The sequence below is a fragment of the Schistocerca nitens genome, chromosome 6 (genome assembly GCF_023898315.1).
Source record: "Schistocerca nitens isolate TAMUIC-IGC-003100 chromosome 6, iqSchNite1.1, whole genome shotgun sequence".
Classification (NCBI taxonomy): Eukaryota; Metazoa; Arthropoda; class Insecta; order Orthoptera; family Acrididae; genus Schistocerca; species Schistocerca nitens.
In genome coordinates, this window is record NC_064619.1 from 279,639,270 (window position 1) to 279,655,795 (window position 16,526).

The following is a 16,526-nucleotide window of genomic DNA, read 5'->3' on the forward strand; positions in this document are numbered from 1 at the left end:
TTTTGAAAGATTACTCTAAGAGCACGATCTGGACGTGTGTCCGCCAGAGAAAGGAAATTTCTAAAGATGGATGTCATGAATTATCTATGACTTTTGAACATTATTAAGGTTAATACATTACAGTAGAGTCTCGATAGTTCGAGTTTCCAATAATCCGAGCCTCTTTTAAGAAAAAAAAAAAGTTTGCAGCGATAAAAAAAAAATGGTTCAAATGGCTCTGAGCACTATGGGACTCAACTGCTGAGGTCATTAGTCCCCTAGAACTTAGAACTAGTTAAACCTAACTAACCTAAGGACATGACAAACATCCATGCCCGAGGCAGGATTCGAACCTGCGACCGTAGCGGACTTGCGGTTCCAGACTGCAGTGCCTTTAACCGCACGTCCACTTCGGCCGGCTTGCAGCGATCTACTTTCTTTTTTTATACTGACATGATAAATAATGAAAACATCATTGCAAAAGATGTATAGCGAGAGTAAACCTCAGTTACAAATCACACAACAATGCAATCAACACCGACGATTAGCTCGCTGCTCTGCTGCACAAACATCTGTTGTCAGTATGGCACGAAATACCCCGACTGCTACCGGCTGCTACCGATCAAAACTGGGGAGTTCATACGCTGCTTTAGTTCCCAGTTCCTGTAATGTACAGTGTTGTGTGTCGTTTTGTTTGCTGACTGTGTGTTCCGTTGAACACCTTACAAAGATGAGTGCTGTAACAAAAAAGAGGGAATTTGTGCCATTGCATCTAAAATTGGAAGCACTAAGACGACTTGACAAAGGAGAAACAATAAAAAAAACTTGCGCTCGAATATGAAGTCGATGAAATTACTGTTGATGACTGGCGAAGAATCCGACTTAAATTGGAACAGTTTTCTTCACAGAAATGCTCACACGAATCTCTCAGTCGAAGATGTATAAAGAAGTCAGACTTCGAAAAAACAAGTGAGGCATTGTTCATGTGGTTTACCCAACAGAGACAGGAGGGTGCTCCGATTTCTGGCGCAATCTTGCAAGAAAAAGCTTTGTTTTTCATAAACCAGCTGCAGGAAGGAGATGACAATTTCGCCGCTAGTGTGGGCTGGCTCGACAAGTGGAAGAAGAGGTAGGGAGTGCGTCAGCTAGACGTATGTCGAGAAAAACTCTCTGGAGACGCTCAGGCCGTTTCAAAATTTATCGTCGAGTTTAAAAAAATCGTAAATGACGAAAATTTCTCTAATGAACAAATATATAACTGTGACGAAACTGGGCTAAATTTTAAAATGTTACCAGCGAGAACACTCGCTTCTTGTGAAGAAAAAAGTGCTCCTGGGCACAAAAAAAGCAAAGAGCGGCTCACAGTTATGGCAGCTTCAAATGCAACTGGAAACCACAAACTAAAACTAGTTGTGATTGGGAAGTCTGCCAAGCCAAGAGCATTCAAGAATATATCCATCTCAGCTCTTCCGGTTGTCTATACACATCAGAATAATGCCTGGATGAATCAGGAAATCTTCAAGAACTGGTTTTTTAACTCATTTGTACCTGACTGCAAGAAGTTTTTAAAAGAAAGGGGACTGCCATGCAAAGCAATTTTGCTCATGGATACTGCGTCCTCACAGCCAAGTGCAGGAGAACTGCAGTGCGACGGTATCCGAGCCTTGTTTTTCCCACCAAACTTTACCTGTCTCATTCAGCCCATGGATCAGGACGTTCTGGAATGTCTAAAAAAAGTATCGACGGCGATTGCTGCAGTCAATCCTGCATTCCGAAGACAACGAAAGCATTGTAGAAGCTTTGAAGAAAGTGACTTTGAAGGACGTCGTGTACTGGATTAGCGAATCTTGGACAGAAATAAAGTCAGACACAATTTCTAAGTAATGGAGGAAAATTCTACAGGAAAGTATGCCAGATACAGAAACTGACGATTTAGCAGATGAGGACGATCAACCATTGTGTAATTTAATCAGGAGATTGCCAGGGTGTGAAGAGGCAGAATAGGCGAGTGGTTAAATTCGGACGAACAGTTGGAAGTGACAGACTCTTCTATAATTGACATGGTTAACATTCCATCGCAGTGTGAGAGTGACGAGGCAGAGGCTGCATCGACGATGAGTCACACCGATGGCTACGCTGCTCTCGAGGCCGCCATATGCTACGTGGAACAACAGCCTGAGGCGACACCAACTGACCTACTGCTCCTGAGACGGTGGCGTGACATTGCCGCGAGGAAACGTTGCAGCTTCGCCAAACAAAAGACACTTCACTATTATTTGTCTAAATAAATAATTATTGTTATTCTGCCAATGCAAATGCATGTGTATATACTTTTTCACCTGTATTTCTTACAATATCATAATATTTCTTTTTCTCATTTAAATTTCGATACTCCGAGTTTTCGATAGTTCGAGGTGGTTCCGGTCCCGTTCACGTCGAACTATCGAGACTCTACTGTATTTGTTCTCTTTCAAAATCTTTCATTTGCTAACTATGCCTATCAGTAGTTAGTACCTTCAGTAGTTAGAATCTTTCATTTAGCTGGCAGTATTGGCGCTAGCTGTATTGCAGTAGTGCGAGTAACGAAGATTTTTGTGAGGTAAGTGATTCATGAAATGTATAGATTACTGTTAGTCAGGGTCATTATTTTGTAGGGATTACTGAAAGTCAGATTGTGTTGCGCTAGAAATATTGTGTGTCAGTTTAAGTGATGATCAGAATAAGTAAAGAGAGAAATGTCTGAGTATGTTCAGTTTTGTTCAGCTGTTTTAAAATCAAATAACGTAAGAGGTTTTCCAACAGTCATTTCATAAATTTTCCAAAGGGGACGTTTCAGTTCCAGAACTGCCAAATCTGCCACCATCGTGCGACATTTGCAGTCAATTGGGGACGTTAAAATTCGGCTGCATGGGTACCGCATGCTCTAAACCAAAATCACAAAAATCAATGGGTAGCCTTACGTCCTTTCCACTTGCTCGTCATCATTTGGCTCGCCATCAACACCGACCAAAATGTGTGCGTGAGAATTCCTGAGGGACCAAACTGCTGAGGTCATCGGTCCCTAGACTTATACACTACTTAAACTAACTTATCGTAAGAACACCACACACACCTATGCCCGAGGGAGGACTCGAAGCTCTGACTTCCACCTTGGAAGCAAAATTACCAATGACGGACGAAGCAGGAATGACATAAAAAAACTAGTACAGGCCAAGAGAAGTTTATTAGTATCAAATACTTGCCTAAAGTCAAGAAAAAAGTTTTTGAGAATGTACGGGGTGTTCAAAAAGTCTCTCCGCAGTGCCATATGATTGTTAGCCGCGCGTGCCGTATGATTGTTCACGTGCCTGGGTTTTTTCTCGAAACAATAAACACACAACGATACTGCAGTGATATTTTGTATCCATTCATAGGAGAACTTGTGTTAAGTGAAATACTGAACGGTCATTTTCAACGAGATGGTGCAACCGCGCACACAGCTCGCGTTTCAATGTCACTGCTTGCTGATGTTTTTGGTGAACGCATAATTTCACGGGGACTTGGGCCTCTACGATCGCCTGACCTAACACCACCTAACTTTTTCTTCTGGGGTGCAGCGAAAGCAACTATCTATAACAACCGTCCAAAATCCATCGATGACTTGAAAGCTTGAATATCTACTTTCAGTGCTTCTGTTACAGAAGAATCTTACAGCTTGTGTTTGGAAACATGATTAGACGAATTGAATTGTGTATTCAACAACAGGGGGGGACACTTTCAACATTTAATGTGAAAATTTGTAAGTAAAAATGAATATCCAATAAATTAATAACTTGTATTTCACTGAGTTTCATTTCGGTATGTTCACTGCGGCATACGGCACGCGCGGCTAACAATCATACGGCACTGCGGAGAGACTGTTTGGACGCCCCGTACATTTGGTGCACAGCGCCATATGATAATGAATCGTGGATAGTGGGAAAACCGGAACAGAATAGAATCGAAGCGTTTCAAAAGTGGTGCTACAGAAGTAAGTTAAAAATCAGGCGAGCTGATAAGAAATCAAGAGGTTCTCCGTAGAATCGGCGAATGAAGAAACGTAGAGAAAACTCTGATAAGAAGCGACAGTATGATGCGACATGTGTTCAGACATCGGGGAATAATCTCCATGGTGTGGGCATTGTATCGTGTGTATTGAACCGGAAACCTAGAAACGACGGATAGGCTTCGTCCCGCCGTAGCCCTCAGTGGTTCACAACCCCACAACAGCCCACAGCAGTCCACCCACCTCACCGCCGCCCCACACCGAACCCAGGGCAACTGTGCGGTTCGACCCCCAGTGTAGACCCCCCCACCCCCCCACCCCCCCCACCCCCCCACCCCCCCGTCCGCCCCCGTCAACGACTCATACCAGACGAGTGTGCGCCAAATGTGTGTGTGGTAAGGTAATTATGGTATACGCGTACGTGGAGAAAGTGTTTGTGCAGCAATCGCCGACATAGTGTAACTGAGGCAGAACAAGTGGAACCAGCCCGCCTTCGCCGAGACAGATGGAAAACCGCCTTAAGAACATCCACAGGCTGACAGCACACCGGACTTCGATACTAATCCGCCGGGCGGATTCGTGCCGGGGAATAGTGCATCCGTGGTACATGAGATGAAACAGGATATCCTCTTCATTTATAGACTTGCCAGAAAGCTTTTCGCAGATGATGAGCTACAAAATAGGACTGTACCCATTAGAAAACTTAGAATGGTCCGGGTTGATGGACGTGCAGCACTTAGATCCGCGTGAAGGTAGATAGGCGGTCTTTCGAAACAGTAGAGAAAGACATGGTTGGAATACGTTCAGCAAATAATTGAGGGCGAAGGTTTCAAGTGCTAGTCTGAGATGGAGAGGAATTCGTGGCGCGCCGCATCAAATCAGAGAGAAGAAATGCACCTTTTTTGTTTATTTAAATACCTCAATAGTGCGCTGTTTCCTTTTCATAATGAGCCGTACTACCAACTGACATATCGCCCTTTCGTTTAGTCTTTCATAAAGAACTAAAGGTTTTAGTTGCTTCAAGAACTTTTCATTCTGTTTCTCAACTATTGCTATAAAAACAAAAATTACAGACCAATGTCTCTAACATCACTTTAATGACGTATTCTCGGTTCGAATATGGTAAATATCCTTGCGATAGAAAAGCTACTATCCACAAATCAGCATGGTTTTAGAAAGCATTATCCGTGCGAAATTAATTCAGCTTGCTCTTTTCTCAGATGATGTCCTGCGAAGGTGGATTAAGGTGCAACAAGCAGATTCCATACTTCTAGATTTCCGGAAGGTGTTCGACACGGTGCTCCACTGCAGACCGTTAACGAAGGCCCAAGCACACAGAATATGTTCCCAGACATGTGAGTGGCTCTAAGATTTCTTACATAATAGTACCCAGTGCGCTATCCTCCACGGTGAGTGTCCATCAAGGACAGGAGCACTTTAAGGAGTGCCCCAGGGAAGTTTGATAGGATTTATCTTGTTCTCTATGTACATAAATGATCTGGCGGACATGGTGAGCATAAATCTCTTTGGCTATGAGCACTATGGGACTTAACATTTGAGGTCATCATTGCCCAAGAACTTAGAACTATTTAAACCTAACTAGCCTAAGGACATCACACACATCCATGCCCGAGACAGGATTCGAACCTGCGACCGTAGCGGTCGCGCGGTTCCAGACTGAAGTGCCTAGAACCGCTCGGCCACACAGGCCGGCCCTAAATCTCTTTGCTAATGATGCTGTGGTGTACAGTAAGGTGTCGTCATTGAGTGACTGTAGGAGGATACGAGATAACTTAGAAAAAAATTTCTTGTTGGTGTGATGAACAACAGCTTACTCTAAATAAAGAAAAATATAGGTTATGGTAGATGAATAGGGAAAAAACCGTTACGTTCGAATATATCATTATAAGGGTGCTGCTCGACACTGTCTAGGCGTAACGTTGCAGAGGATCTGAACTGGGAGGGGCACTTAAGGAATGTAGTATAGAAGGTGAATGATCGACTTCAGCTCACTGGGAGAATATAAGGAAAGTGTGGTTCATCTATAGGGATGACGGCTTATAGAACGCTAGTTTTTTTTTTTTTTTTTTTTTTTTTTTTTTTTTTACGAAGATGCTTCGTAAGTTGAAATGGGAATCTTCTCGCGCAACACTAATGAGAGAATTTAGAGAACCGGCATTTGAAACCGATTGCAGAAAGATTCTACCACCGGTAACGTACATTTCGCGTAAATGAAGCTAAGATAAGATAAACCAGAGCTCTTACGGAGGTATGTAGATAGTCGATTTGTCTCGCTCTGTTTGCTAATGGAGCAGGAAAGCAAATGATTGGTAGGGTTACAATGCGGCAGTGACTTGCGGAGTAGTGATGAAGAAAGTATAATCACTATTGAGAAAATGCTAGCGACCGCTACGGTCGCAGGTTCGAATCCTGCCTCGGGCATGGTTGTGTGTGATGTCCTTAGGGTAGTTAGGTTTAATTAGTTCTAAGTTCTAGGCGACTGCTGATTTGGAACCACGCCTGGTGTAGGGACTACTAGCTGATTGATCTTAAATAAATGTAACGTTATACCTGATGGGAAAAGGGGAGGAACGAACACAGCGGTATCAGAAGTACTGTTCGCCACAAACCATAATACAGTTTTTTGGAGTAGGTGCAGATAAACACCTCCTGAAGTCCGTGTATCTGGAAGAGCAATTGGTTCACGTTTAATCAGTGTCTTGAGGACACTGGCTGTAAGGAGACACACTGTAACGTGTCCTGCGAGGTCTTTATTTTTCTTTTTAATTTCAATCTATTGGTTGTCGGTTCGTACGCATACATCCGTCTCAGTCGTGGAAAGACGACATGACACAGGGTTAGAGACGACTTACGTGTCAGTAATGGCAGTACGAAGTAACGACAATACAACACCCTGTCCCAGAGAGGAAAAAATCTCCGACCCGCCCGGGAATCGAACCTGGACACCTTCGGTTAGCAATTTGCCGAGGTGACGCCGCAGCTACCGAGAGGTCCTCACTTATGAAACAGAGACTGATAAATCGACAGAAGTATACTTTGCAAACTCCGGCACAGGCCATTCGGGGCTGGCGACGGGATCTCAGAGGTTAATGGCTGGCATCGTGGATTGTGGAACCCATACGTAGTTCCTGCTGCAGTTGATATACACTACTGGCCATTAAAATTGCAACACCACGAAGATCACGTGCACCAGACATGATACTGTGATATGTAAATGATTAGCTGTTCAGAGCAATCACACGAGGTAGGCGCCGGTGGCGACACCTACAACGTGCTGGCATGAGGAAAGTTTCCAACCGATTTCTCATACACAAACAGCAGTTGACCGGCGTTCCCTGGTGAAACGTTGTTGCGATGACTCGTGTAAGGAGAAGAAATGCGTACCATCACGTTTTCGACTTTGATAAAGGTCGGATTGTAGACTATCGCCATTGCGGTTTATCGTATCGCGACATTGCTGCTCGCGTTGGTCGAGATCCAATGACTCTTAGCAGAATATGGAATCGGTGGGTTCAGGAGGGTAATACGGAACGCCATGCTGGATCCCAATGGCCTCGTATCACTAACAGTCGAGATGACAGGCATCATATCCGCATGGCTGTAACGGATCGTGCAGCCAAGTCTCGATCCCTGAGTCAACAGATGGGGACGTTTGCAAGACAACAACCATCTGCACGAACAGTTCGACGACGTTTGCAGCAGCATGGACTATCACCTCGGAGATCATGGCTGCGGTTACCCTTGACGCTGCATCACAGACAGGAGCGCCTGCGATGATGTACTCAACGACGAACCTGGGAGCACGAATGGCAAAACTTCATTTTTTCGGATGAATCCAGGTTCTGTTTACAGCATCACGTGTTTGGTGACATCGCGGTGAACGCACGTTGGAAGCGTGTATTCGCCATCGCCATACTGGCGTATCACCCGGCGTGATTGCATGGGGTGCCATTGTTCACACGTCTTGGTCACCTCTTGTTCGCATTGACGGCACTGTGAACAGTAGACGTTACATTTCAGATGTGTTACGACCCGTGGCTCTACCCTTCATTCGATCCCTGCTAAACCCTACATTTCAACAGGATAATGCACGACCGCATGTTGCAGGTCCTGTACCGGGCTTTTTGGATGCCGAAAATGTTCGACTGCTGCCCTGGCCAGCACATTCTCCAGATCTCTCACCAACTGAAAACGTCTGGTCAATGGTGGCCGAGCAACCGGATAGTCACAATACGCCATTCACTACTCTTGATGAACTGTGGTATCGTGTTGAAGCTGCATGGGCAGCTGTACCGGTACACGCTATCCAAGCTCTGATTCAATGCCCACGCGTATCAAGGTCGTTATTACGGTCAGAGGTGGTTGTTCTGGGTACTGATTTCTCAGGTTCTATGCACCCAAACTGCGTGAAAATGTAATCTCATGTCAGTTCTAGTATAGTATATTTGTCCATTGAATACCCGTTTATCATCTGCATTTCTTCTTGGTATAACAATTTTAATGGCCAGTAGTGTAGATTGTCTATTGGATCGCCGCACTACAGATAGAACGCTTATAGTGTATTGTTGTGTACATGTCAGACCATTGCTAATAGCGTAAGAAAGTCATTATCTACCTGAAGATTAGGACCTGAATGGTCGAAACGTCGGAAATCGGAGTAAACCCAATTAGTATGCACTGAGTTTTGTTGTGCTCCGCGGGTAGAGGTACAGGGTAAACGTCGACGCTGCAGCAGATAGTTACTTTTGGAAGGTTGTCGCCAGCGTTTACCTCGAAAAAGGAAGAAAGAGAAACGACAAACTGTTGCCAGTGCAGCCGCTTATCAGTGGCGGGCGTGGCCAGTAAGCGCCGTAAAGGCGGCCGGCTGGCGCTCGCTGGCCGGGGTCCAAGGTTCGAGCTCCGGCCCGTCCCGGCCCTTCCCTGCCGCCTGCCGCGCGGCGGCGGTGGGTGGCGGACGTGTTTACGGCTGCCGATACGGCGCCTCAAGGACCGCGCCGCCCACGCGGACACGCTCTGCCGTGGCTGCGGCTGAGGCAACGCGCCTGCGTCTCGCCGGATGCGATAACTCCTCTCCCTGGCCGCTGGTCACCGGCTCAGCGTTCCATAAACGCCGCCGAGCGATCGGTAAGCACGGCCGCCTGTATGCAGCGAATGGAACGACGTGTGGCTCACAGCCTGGTATGAACGTTTCCATTTGACGACACCTCAGCAAACTGAACATCAGCTTCGCTGTATATAAACGCATTTAGCTTCTAATTTAGTCTCGTAAGCTGCTTGTCTGGCTTTGAAAACAGATTACATTCAAAAATTTAGAAATGTGCCCTGAACTGATATGCCCTCCCACATAGATCAGGAGAAGTTCACTTCGCCCAAAGTACAAAGGGCATCCACTAACAAGTGTAATACTTTTTTCTCGATCATTTTCGCTTCAAAATTTGCTTTGTTGGAATGGAATGCCGGGTGGTTATAATTAAACTTTCCCTTTTTAACACGTCGTAACACGGAAACTGTGTAAGTAGGCTGTTTATGTTTTCTTATTGGCAACGTTACGTAGCGCACTGCATGAAAATCACTGGCTGTAGGTGGATGTGGGGAGAGAGATGGCGGAGTTTTGAAATTTGTAAGACTGGATGTTATGAACTGCTGTATATATTATGACTATTAAGGTAAATACATTGTTTTTTCTGTATTAAAATCTTTCATTTGCTAACTATGCCTATCAGTAGTTAGTGCATTCCGTAGTTCGAATCTTTTATTTAGCTGGCAGTAGTGGCGCTCGCTATATTGCAGTAGTTCGAGTAACGAAGATTTTTGTGAGGTAAGTGATTTGTGAAAGGTATAGGTTAATGTTAGTCAGGGCCATTCTTTTGTAGGGATTATTGAAAGTCAGATTGCGTTGCGCTAAAAAATATTGTGTGTCAGTTTAAGCACAGTCATGTATAATTGTTCAAAGGGGACGTTTCAACTGATTACCGTAAGAGGACCAAACTTCGTAGCATTAATGTCAAGGACATGGGGAAGAGAAATAATGCAGAATCATTTCAAGTGAAAAAGTTTTAATGTGCTGTTAGGGGCTCAGTATGGTGTCCGCCAGTGACCAGAAGAGTCTGAAAGATCAGGATCGTATTCTGCTCAGCAGAAAGAAGCATATCCATAGGTATGCTGGCTACCTGTCTTGATATGCTGCGCTTCAGATCAGCAAATGTGTGAATGTTCCCCTGGTAAACCCTGTCCTTTAGGTAGCCCCACAACCAGAAATCACAGGGAGTGTGATCGGGTGATCATGCCGGCCAAGCATTTCTAAACGATCGGCTGATAATTCGATCGTTTCCAAATGTGTTTCGGATAAGCAGGTGAACGACGTGCGGTGGGGCCCCATCTTGCAGAAAAACTGTTGAGTTCAATGCGTCTATTCCTATAGAGCGGCTGTTACATGGTAGCAAACCATATCGTAGTAGCGCTGGCCAGTCGCACTGCGCGTCTTTGGCCCTTGAGCGCTAACCTGTTTAAAAAAGAACAGGTCAATGATGAACGTAGCCGTGAAGCCACACCATACAGTGATACGCTCACCACAAAGAGGACTGGAGGTGCAGAGCCCCACACTCGGCAGTTTTGTCCGTCCACCTCACCCATCAGAGAAAAATGATCTTCGTCTGTCCATAGGATGGTCCAGGGCCAGCCCTTGTCAACTTCATTCCTTGCGAAAAAGTGTAATGCGAAGTCAGCAACGTAGATGTGCGTCCTGTAGTGCAGTAGTGCAAGCTGCTGTACGGTATTGTTCTTGTACGGATACCATTTGAGAATGGCTCGAAGCACCTTCCGTACAGTGGACCACGGGATGTTCAACTACTGCGACATAGCTCGCCCACTGGCTGACGATCGGGAATTGCGAGCAGAATTGTTTGCCACAGCAACAGCGATTTCATCAACCATCTTTGGTGCAATCGGTCGTCGGCCTCTTCCCGGAGCGACGCCCTGTTCTCCAGTTGATTCGAACTTTTTCATCGTGCTCCGCACAGCAGGTGGAGAAGTCTACGAACTTCTTCTTCGGCAGTTGCGAGACATCGGGAGTATTTTCTGCCTGTAACACGCAGCAACAGAGGGCCACTGAACCTAGTTTTGTCAATGAAGCGGATCGTCGTTGCGAAATAGCAATAAATTTACTTATTATTGGTAATTTGTGAGGTTCGTAACTTTGCAGCTTTAGCGTCAAAACACATTACGTATTGAGAAAAGATCATCTCACTAGATTAACAGAAATCTTAGCTCGTAGAGAAAGATTTGTGTGTTCGCTTTTCCCACGCTCTTTTAGAAAGTAGAACAGCAGAGGTCGAGAACACTGAAATGTTGAGAACCGCTGTTCTACACAGCCAGACAGTATTCTGCCAGACCGCTGTGCCCCATACACTGAATAGTGCCATCAGACAACACTTTCAAATAGCTCTGAGCACTATGAGACTTAACATCTGAGGTCATCAGTCCCCTAGAACTGAGAACTACTTAAACCTAACTAACCTAAAGACATCACACACATCCATGCCCGAGGCAGGATTCGAACCTGCGACCGTAGCGGTCGCGCGATTCCAGACTGAAGCGCCTAGAACCGCTCGGCCACATCGGCCGGCGTACCATCAGACAGGCTAGACTAGATTAGATTCGCTGTTGTGTTTCAAGTACGCCGTCCACACAGTTGATCACGAGACGCGCGTCACCCTGACTGGCCCATGAACCGCAATTCGGGGAGTCTTTATGACCACACTTACTGAATGTGGCAGGGACACTTATGCTTGTAGAAATCTATATCCGGGTACATACACGTGTCTTTGCACTCGACCAGCGAGTTAATAGCACTTAACATAATTTGAGCAGCGAAAGTTGCAAATAGACCAGACAACATTCGGTCTCCGTTGGACTTCATCCCTTGACGCCAAAGGGTCTTCCTAGTCAACTTAGTTTTAGGAAGGTGAAAGGGCCATGTTGTGCCATACTGCATTCTTGGTCAATTTTTCGATACTAGGCTTCGTGTTCTCGGGTTTTCTCGGTGTTACAAATTACGGTGTGCTTTCGGTGTGCCGCCGAGTTGTTGATTCCATTTTAATGAATAATATGTCGACGGTTGTTCCCAGTCGTCTTTTTCAGGTGCTGCAGTTGTGTTGGTATACTCATTGGCTGCCTGTACTACAACCAGACTGTGAAGTATTGTTGGGATGTACCGCTGTGTACAGCAGTGTTGGATTCCCAATGTCTGCTATGACCTTTGATACTTATTTGTTTTTCAGGGCCCGTACTTTTATTCCGTCAACACACATTCTCTCAGCGGTTTTCTACTGTGGTGAGGCCTTAATAACTGCCTGCCAAACTGCTAGCCACGCTTAAAATGAAAACTTTGCCACGGATTACTAGGTTTTCCGACAATTTTATTTCAATATCTCTTTTATTACGCTGGTGCAGAAACATGGCGATTGTCCCACCGCAATTAATAACTGCCACGAACACGACACAACATGGATAAATTCTCGAAACGTGCAGTGATTATTGTTAATAAATTACTGTGCTACGTACCATTTGTTGCAACTTGGGACTACTGAACCATAATTTTCTGAGATAAGAAGGAAAAATTCTCGTGCAGTGGAGCACCTGTTGCATTTGGTGTTACATATAAAGGTGTTCTAGTGATAGAGCTAGATGATCTTTTAAAAATGGGGGCAGATAACTATAATCAAGCTTCTTTGCTGATTAACCCTAGGACTCACTCTGCTACAATTTTCCTAGTACTCCATCTGGGGTCATACATGACCCCAATCAATATATAATTGACTGTCTGTACTAATCTTTCAGAGAACAACGTACTGTCGTTTAATACTGTTTGTTTACATTTTATTTATTATTTAGACACATTTCACAGCTTTTTTAACAGGTATGTACATAGTAGAATTAAATTACATATGGCAGAGTAATTACATATCAGAAGTTACAATATTACTCTAAGTCATAATTTGTTTCACTCATAAATGTTTCACAATGGCTTCAAATTTACAGAAAATGTGATGAACAACTCAACAGGAAACATATTTCTAACCGGAATCCGTACCATAGTCATCTGCACATATTTTGCAAGTAGTAACTATTTCAGAATGTTCCTTGCAAACAAATTTGTTACACTTTTTGCATGTTGAACTGTATTTTGTGTCCTTTGATCGGGGGCAAATGGAGCATCTGCCTCGCTTTCTCTTCTGATTGTCGGGTATTACGTCTGGATGTCCATTGTCTAACAGATCATCAAATCCACACCGTTTGATACTGCTAATAATATCCTTGTTCCTTGCTTGTGGTAAACTCAAACGACGTTCCACTTGGGGCTTTGCCGTTTCTTTGGCCAACTTCATTAGAAAAAGACGTCTCTCTGTTTTTTCAACAGCAACACAAAAGAGTCTTTAGGCATTGAGTGCAGCTAGATCGACAAGATCATAAAATACTGCTAATGGCCAACGTTTTGTACCCTTTTTCACAGAATAGTAAGAGCTCATTTGATCTAGCGTATCAACACCTGATTTTGTTGAGTTGTAATACAACACTACTTCCGGTTTTCGTTTCAAGTTGTTTTCTTTGGGCACTTCAAATGATTGATGTTATGTTGACAGGAGTAGCACAGCCTTATTTCTTTTTGGAACATACGAAACTAATAGGGTTTTACCACTGTATGCAAATCTGGTAGTGCATTCTTCCCTAGTTTTCGAAGGCAAAAACTCTTTTGGGACTTCTTTTCTTGTAGAACGTAGAGTACCTACAAGTGTCAACTACATTTTAAACAATTCTTAGCCAAGGTCATAGCTCGTGAAAAAATTGTCAGTGGTAATATTCCTACCACTGCCAGCCAGATGACGCACTAAATCTAAGACCACTCTCTTGCCTTGATTCACTTCTCTCACATCACCACTCCTTCCAGTGTACATTTGAAGATTTGTCAGATAACCATGTTCACAGTCTACTGCGCACCATATCTTGATGCCATACTTTCCTGGCTTTGAAGGAATGTAGACCTCGAAACTGCACTGACCTCTGTATACGCAAAGATGTTCATCAACAGTAATGTTGCTGGAAGGTATAAATGATGTTTGACATTGCACGGCAAACAAATCAAATATTTCCTGTACAGCTTCAGCCTTATTTCCAGTCCTCTCTTTCCTTTCAAGTCTTGTGATGCGGTCGTCAAAACGAAGTGAACGCAGAATGTCCTGATATCGCCTCCTCGACATAGTAGCACGGAATAGAGGAGTGCCATATTCAGAGTCCCAAAATTCGTCAATAGGTTTCCCCCGGCTCTTCTGTACCCCATACAGAATCAGCAAGCCTAAAAATGAAAGAAGCTCGCATCTGTCTGTATCACGCCAGTCAACTATTTTTCCAGACACTTTCAATTCATTTCCTCGTTGATTTGTGAACTGAACTATTATATCCAGCAATTCATTAGTAATAAACTGCCTGAAACAGTCAACAGCTGAGCTAACACTAACTGTTCTAGGAAAACCTGCTGAAAATCGTTGTATGTTGCGGATTGGATATCTACGAATTGATGGTTCTTTTGTACTCCATGCAATATCCCGACCCCTGCTTACCAGTACTGCACTTTCATCTTCTCCATTGTCATCATTTTCAGCAGGAATATCATTGTCTTCTAATTCATATAAACAAATTTCATCACTTTGGTCTACCTGTGTCTCTGTTCCATCATCTTCGGCGTCACTACTTTCTGAATCACTACTGCTACGAAATAAGTCTTCCACAGCTTGTTCTACACTATAGCCAGGAGCAAAACGTATTCCATCCATGCTGAAATTACACTGCAACAATAAACGTACAACAAACGTACAAACGAACTTCCAGTTTGAGGTTAGTTCTGAGTAACACCTGAATAACACCTGAATTCAGTGTTACCAACTCAAAATACCTAAGAAAGAGATTGATAGTTGATAATCTATACATTTTATGAATGTTACATATAATCTATCTGGGGTCATAATTGACCCCAACAGTAGTTTTTGTTAATTATTGATTTAAATGTTGCGTCAAGCGCTCTAAAAATTTTTGTGAGAGAACAACAATACTGTGTGGTAAAAGTCATAAAATTCTGGATTTTTACAAGAAATAGAAATATTATTTTATCCATAGTAAAGATGATTGGGGTCACCTATGACCCCAGAGTGAGTCCTAGGGTTAAGTCACTTGGTTTTTTTTATAAAATACGCTTTACATTTTAGAGCTCAAGAATCACGTTTCAGTTGTACTTCCTACGCTTAGTGTTGCAGAAATACGGCAGTGATGCAGTGGCGCATGTGAAGCGGCAGAACCGAACTGAACACAGGCCCATGTTACAGAAAGTTATAACCGTCATTTGACTGTGGGGTATGCCTTACCACACGATGTAGACTTCAGCCTGGGCCCATTTTTAAGTGTTACAACGTGAATAAATGGACAGACAGTGAATGTACAAGCAGCAGAGAAGTAGAAAAAAAGCAGGGTAAAATATAATTAATGTATAGACTGAATGATTTTTTTACTTGCTTACATGTCGAAAAACGTCTGACTTGCGTGGAATATCTTTGTTTATGTTAACCTGATGTTTAATATGGTAAAGTGAGAACATTTTGATGTTGTGTTAATTGGTTGGCTACTCTGAAATAAAACAAATGATCAAATCACAGGTTTAGATTTCGTTTCACTATGTCTTTAATCAGCAACCAACATCAAAATAAGTAAAACGACCGTGAAATATCGTCACAGAGACATCACAGTCTGCACCATGTCAGAAAACCAAGCAATAGAACTGTTTATTTAACAAGCTGGTAACATTATCTTTGCAGTAGGTACAAGAAAACAGTGTGTAGAATATATGGCAGAACAAACTTCACAGTGCGCATGTAAGGATCGCGACATCTACCATCGTAATTTAAGAGACGTAGAACCTTGTGAAATCGTTAAATATGGTCCATAATAAAAATAAGTACCTATAAACCTCCGCGAGAGCATATAATGATGCGTGGTCCATAATATAAAATAAATGGTTACAAACATCATTAAAATTTACAACCCATTTACACAAAAGCTTTAAAGATTCTCGTAAAAGACCAAGAATTCAAGAAGATAAATGGGAAAAAGGGGGGACATAGCGGGCGAGGGTACATACCAATGTTTTATGTTTTGTTTTTTGTTTGTAATAACAGAATACTGAAGAAAGCACAGGATAAAGATAGATACAATAACAAGCCTAGAGCGCCAGAGTCGTCCAGGCTAACAATAAATTTGGTGCATGAGTGTTCCAAGCAAGACCTCACCGTAGAACGGGTTCCAGTATCAATCACAAGCAATGTGACAGCAGCTGCGAGCTGTTTCACATTTTCTGGAGCAGATAGGAGTAGACAGTAAAAACATGACTGGGAAACAATGTTAGCTGCTCATCGTACGAGAGCGTCCCCTGACTATCAAACGAGAGCTGACTCCCTGC